We start from the raw sequence: 6,017 nt of genomic DNA, 5'->3' as shown, positions 1-6,017 counted from the left end.
CGTCGGATTCCGGGGCTCTCTGTCCTGCCCGAAGGCCCAGCTGGCCTGCGGGTCCTTAGAGTGGCAAAAACATCCGAAAACTGAGACTGAGGGTCCGGTGGGTGTCTGCACTTTTGTGCTGGGCACCCCAGGGAGGCCCGGGGGCTGGCTGGACAACGTGGTCTGCTGGGCGGGGGGTTTGGAGGAGCAACCGATGCCCTTTGCACTTTGGGTAGCAAGGGTCTGAGGTGTCTCTGAGCCCTGTGCCATGTCGGTGGAGGGGTGGGGGCGGGGGGTGGGGGGGAAGAGGAGGAGGAGGAGGTGGGAAGGGCCGGGGCCTGCAGTCCTGTTCCCGGGGTGGCACGGCAAGTGGCTTCTTCCACAGGCTGCTTGGCCTGGGCTCCCTGTACCTGGGCCTTTGGAGGACTGGCCCTGTGCTTGCCAACACTTCCTGCAGGGACCCAGAGCTGGGAGGTGGCGTCTCTCAGCCCTGGGTCGGGCAGAGCCCCAGCGGGCCATGCCCACAACCTCTCTCAGCACCGGTCCCCCAGAAGGCTCCTTTGGGACCAGGATTCTCTTGCGGTGACTCTTTAAGGTCTGGCCCCTGGATGGAGGGGCACCAGGAGTAGAGGAGCAGGAAGGGGAAGGGGGTGGCCATGCGAGGGGACACTTTGCGGCCAAGTCCCAGCTTCAGCCTGATCCTCCTGGGAACCCCGCTCTGAGACAAGGAGCCGGGCTTCGCATTCCCACAGCAGCCAGTCGTGGGCTGAGGACACCTGGGGCGTTGGGAACTCCCTGGCTTCTCCTTGGTTTAACATCTGGAGCTGCTTGGGAATCGCGCCGCCACACACACCCGAGTGCAGGTGTCTTCCGCACAGACTGCGGGCCTCGCTCTTCTGAATGCCGCTAGCTCGCCACCCACCCACGGGTGAACCTGGTCAGGGTGCTTTCTCTCGGGGGCAGACTCTGATCCGGGCGGGCTACCGGTGTCTCTGTTTGCTCGTTTCTTTCTTCCATTTCGGGAAAGGCTTCCTTGCTGGGTGTGGAAATCTCCTATGCCTTCCCTCGCCTATTCTGTCAGCTTTCAAATTCTCTTTCAGTTGCCACCCTCACAGATGGATTAGGAAACTCTTTCCGGTGCACTCATTAGTGAAATGACCTCAAGGAAGCTGGAATCCAATATCTAATCGCCGATTTTTAGCGAGTCCACACGCCAGGGTGGTCGGGGTCCAATGCAGCCCCGGCCAGGCCCAGGCCCCTTGGACTGGGCCACAGGAGGACACAGAGGAGGGTCCCGGCCCCCACGGTAGCGGTGCCGGCAGTTCTCCAAGGGCTTGGGCGTTTTCCAGAGGTGGGAGATGGAGGGGACTGATTTCTTCAGCGCCCCACAAACCACGCCACCCCACCCCACCCCACCCCACCCATGGGACACATCCCCAGAGAGAGATGCCCCATACACTCGCTCCCCTCCCCCTTGCGCTGTGCCCCAGCCCTGGCCCGGGGGAATAGGCGGCAGCCCACCCACAGGGCGGGGGGAGGGGGGCACAGCTGAAAGCGGTTGTGGGGGAGGGCGGCCCCTGGCTGGGGTCAGAGGGCGAGCGCCGGGCGCGTGCGCAGTCAGCGGCGGCGACGCGCTGGGGGTGGGCGGCGGGTAGGTGAAGGAGGCCAGGCGGGGAGAGGAGGGGGGCTGGAAGGTCTCCACCTTGGCGAGTCCAGCCGTGGAGGCGCATCTTGTGTGAGTGTGAGTGAGTGTGAGTGTGTGTGTGTGTAGAGAGAGACAGCCCCCCGCCCCGCCCCGCCCCGCCCATCACCCCGGTCCCTCGGAGCCCGCCGGACCCGGCCGCCGGCGAACTCAACAGGCCCGGCCCGGCGCGGGGCCTGGGGCGGGAGGCGGCGGCGGGGAAGCGCAGAGAGGCTCGGCTTCTTGAGCGGGGCAGGGGCGCCCTCCGCCGTCTAGGGCCACACCACCCTGAACGCCCCCCATCTCCTCTGGTCTCGGAAGCTAAGCAGGGTCGGGCCTCGTTAGTACTTGGATGGGAGACCGCCCGGGAATCACGGGTGCCCTAGGCGGCGGCTTTTTTTTTTTTTTTGCCTCTCGTTCTGTCCCCTTTCTGGGAGCGCGGCGGCGGCCCGGGGTGGGGGTCACCCCCACCCTCAGCGCCCGCCGCTGTGCCTGGCGCCCCAGCCCGCACCGTGGGGCCTCCTCTTGTCCCAAGCCGCGACACCGCCGCCACGCGGCAGCACGCGTGGCATCTGGACTGTCAGGTCTCAGACCAAAGGTCTGCTCTGTGGGAACCGACACGCTGGAGGAAACCTTGAGAGTCTGAGAGGGGAGGGAGTTCCAGAAGAAGGCCAGGATGTCATTTTGAGGGAGTATGTGACCAGAACTCGTCCCGTTGCTTTTGGGGTTCTACGGGCTCCACGTAGGAATCTTTGGTGGTGGCACCTGATGTTGGGGGATCCGGAGTCACACCCAGACCTGCTCCACAGGCCTCCTTTTACTTTTCTCTTCGGATTCATTATTTTTAAAAAGTGTCTCTTACCTCTATTATTGCATTTTCTTTTTTTTTTTTTTCTTTTTTTTTTTTTTTTTTGAGACAGAGTCTCACTTTGTTGTCCAGGCTAGAGTGAGTGCCGTGGCGTCACCCTAGCTCACAGCAACCTCAAACTCCTGGGCTCGAGTGATCCTTCTGCCTCAGCCTCCCGAGTAGCTGGGACTACAGGCATGCGCCACTATGCCCGGCTAATTTTTTTTTATATATATATATATATCAGTTGGCCAATCAATTTCTTTCTATTTATAGTAGAGACGGGGTCTCGCTCTTGCTCAGGCTGGTTTTGAACTCCTGACCTTGAGCAATCCACCCGCCTCGGCCTCCCAAGAGCTAGGATTACAGGCGTGAGCCACCGCGCCCGGCCTCTATTATTGCATTTTCTTTTCTCTCTCTTTTCAAGCAGATGATGGGAGTACAAGTATTCAGGTGACATGTGTTGCCCGTGCCCCCCTCCCCCCTGTGTTCTTATTCATTTACCTCTCATGTTGTATACCTCCAGCGTATTGTGGGGGTACCAATGTTAAGGTCGGGTACGTTGCCCTCTCCCAGCCTCCCCCCTCGGGTCATTAGCTTCAAGTGCGCCCATGCCCCAGTCGGTGCGCACCCACCCCATTCCTAATGGATGTGTATGCCCATCCCCTCCCCCCACCCGCCCGACACCCACCCGAGGAAGGGGATTCCTCTCTGTCCACTTAGGTGTCCATCCGTTCGTACCAATTTGCCGGTGAGCGCGCTCACGTGGTGCTCGTGTGTCCATTCTTGGGATACTTGGCTTACTGGAACGGGTTCCAGCTCTGGCCAGGAGAACACGAGAGGTGCCCTCTCACCGCTGCTCCTCACAGCCGAATGGCACTCCGTGGTGTCCACGCGCCACATTTTATTAATGCACTCCTGGATGGATGGGCACTCGGGTCGCTTCCACATCTTTGCGATTGTGAATTGTGCCCTAACTGTAACCCTAACCCTTACCCAGCCCGTCTCCTCTGCCCCTGCCTGACTCGCTCCTCCCCGGCCAGGCCCGTCACTGTCCTGGGCCCCCGCCTGACCGGCTCCTTCCCGCCCGGCCTGTCACCGTCCTCTGCCCCTGCCTGACATGCTCCTTCCCGCCCGGCCTCTCACCGTCCTCGGCCCCTGCCTGACCGGCTGGCTCCTCCGTCGCCTGGGCCTTCCAAGGGCTTGGTGTGGACGCTGCTTCCAGGAAGCCCTCCAGAAACCCGGCAGCAGGGTGGCCGCAGCAGTCTCCAGCAGCCGTCCCTAAGGCGCTTGTGCGGGGAACGTGCCCCCCCCGCTGTGCCCCCTCCCCCCCCCCCCGCTGTGCCGTGGGGGGGCCCAGCCTGGTGTCTTGCCTGAGGCCCTGGGGCTGCCGCTCCCCGCAAGGGGAGAGCCCCGGAGGTGGGGACCGCCTCCTGATGGGGACGTACACGCAGCTCTCCACGTCGGATTCCGGGGCTCTCTGTCCTGCCCGAAGGCCCAGCTGGCCTGCGGGTCCTTAGAGTGGCAAAAACATCCGAAAACTGAGACTGAGGGTCCGGTGGGTGTCTGCACTTTTGTGCTGGGCACCCCAGGGAGGCCCGGGGGCTGGCTGGACAACGTGGTCTGCTGGGCGGGGGGTTTGGAGGAGCAACCGATGCCCTTTGCACTTTGGGTAGCAAGGGTCTGAGGTGTCTCTGAGCCCTGTGCCATGTCGGTGGAGGGGTGGGGGCGGGGGGTGGGGGGGAAGAGGAGGAGGAGGAGGTGGGAAGGGCCGGGGCCTGCAGTCCTGTTCCCGGGGTGGCACGGCAAGTGGCTTCTTCCACAGGCTGCTTGGCCTGGGCTCCCTGTACCTGGGCCTTTGGAGGACTGGCCCTGTGCTTGCCAACACTTCCTGCAGGGACCCAGAGCTGGGAGGTGGCGTCTCTCAGCCCTGGGTCGGGCAGAGCCCCAGCGGGCCATGCCCACAACCTCTCTCAGCACCGGTCCCCCAGAAGGCTCCTTTGGGACCAGGATTCTCTTGCGGTGACTCTTTAAGGTCTGGCCCCTGGATGGAGGGGCACCAGGAGTAGAGGAGCAGGAAGGGGAAGGGGGTGGCCATGCGAGGGGACACTTTGCGGCCAAGTCCCAGCTTCAGCCTGATCCTCCTGGGAACCCCGCTCTGAGACAAGGAGCCGGGCTTCGCATTCCCACAGCAGCCAGTCGTGGGCTGAGGACACCTGGGGCGTTGGGAACTCCCTGGCTTCTCCTTGGTTTAACATCTGGAGCTGCTTGGGAATCGCGCCGCCACACACACCCGAGTGCAGGTGTCTTCCGCACAGACTGCGGGCCTCGCTCTTCTGAATGCCGCTAGCTCGCCACCCACCCACGGGTGAACCTGGTCAGGGTGCTTTCTCTCGGGGGCAGACTCTGATCCGGGCGGGCTACCGGTGTCTCTGTTTGCTCGTTTCTTTCTTCCATTTCGGGAAAGGCTTCCTTGCTGGGTGTGGAAATCTCCTATGCCTTCCCTCGCCTATTCTGTCAGCTTTCAAATTCTCTTTCAGTTGCCACCCTCACAGATGGATTAGGAAACTCTTTCCGGTGCACTCATTAGTGAAATGACCTCAAGGAAGCTGGAATCCAATATCTAATGGCCGATTTTTAGCGAGTCCACACGCCAGGGTGGTCGGGGTCCAATGCAGCCCCGGCCAGGCCCAGGCCCCTTGGACTGGGCCACAGGAGGACACAGAGGAGGGTCCCGGCCCCCACGGTAGCGGTGCCGGCAGTTCTCCAAGGGCTTGGGCGTTTTCCAGAGGTGGGAGATGGAGGGGACTGATTTCTTCAGCGCCCCACAAACCACGCCACCCCACCCCACCCCACCCCACCCATGGGACACATCCCCAGAGAGAGATGCCCCATACACTCGCTCCCCTCCCCCTTGCGCTGTGCCCCAGCCCTGGCCCGGGGGAATAGGCGGCAGCCCACCCACAGGGCGGGGGGAGGGGGGCACAGCTGAAAGCGGTTGTGGGGGAGGGCGGCCCCTGGCTGGGGTCAGAGGGCGAGCGCCGGGCGCGTGCGCAGTCAGCGGCGGCGACGCGCTGGGGGTGGGCGGCGGGTAGGTGAAGGAGGCCAGGCGGGGAGAGGAGGGGGGCTGGAAGGTCTCCACCTTGGCGAGTCCAGCCGTGGAGGCGCATCTTGTGTGAGTGTGAGTGAGTGTGAGTGTGTGTGTGTGTAGAGAGAGACAGCCCCCCGCCCCGCCCCGCCCCGCCCATCACCCCGGTCCCTCGGAGCCCGCCGGACCCGGCCGCCGGCGAACTCAACAGGCCCGGCCCGGCGCGGGGCCTGGGGCGGGAGGCGGCGGCGGGGAAGCGCAGAGAGGCTCGGCTTCTTGAGCGGGGCAGGGGCGCCCTCCGCCGTCTAGGGCCACACCACCCTGAACGCCCCCCATCTCCTCTGGTCTCGGAAGCTAAGCAGGGTCGGGCCTCGTTAGTACTTGGATGGGAGACCGCCCGGGAATCACGGGTGCCCTAGGCG

The 6,017-nt window shown here is 63.5% G+C and overlaps 2 pseudogenes; both read left to right on the top strand.

Annotated features, from left to right (window-relative positions):
• The first annotated feature begins 1,930 nt into the window (after positions 1-1,930).
• On the top strand, positions 1,931-2,049 carry LOC142866684 (uncharacterized; annotated as a pseudogene).
• Positions 2,050-5,898: 3,849 nt separating this feature from the next.
• On the top strand, positions 5,899-6,017 carry LOC142866683 (uncharacterized; annotated as a pseudogene).

This window comes from Microcebus murinus, unplaced genomic scaffold, assembly GCF_040939455.1.
Source record: "Microcebus murinus isolate Inina unplaced genomic scaffold, M.murinus_Inina_mat1.0 scaf006_hap2_Mmur4.0, whole genome shotgun sequence".
NCBI classification, from domain to species: domain Eukaryota; kingdom Metazoa; phylum Chordata; class Mammalia; order Primates; family Cheirogaleidae; genus Microcebus; species Microcebus murinus.
Note: the sequence above shows the minus strand (reverse complement) of the source record. Positions and strands in the feature narration are given on the sequence as shown.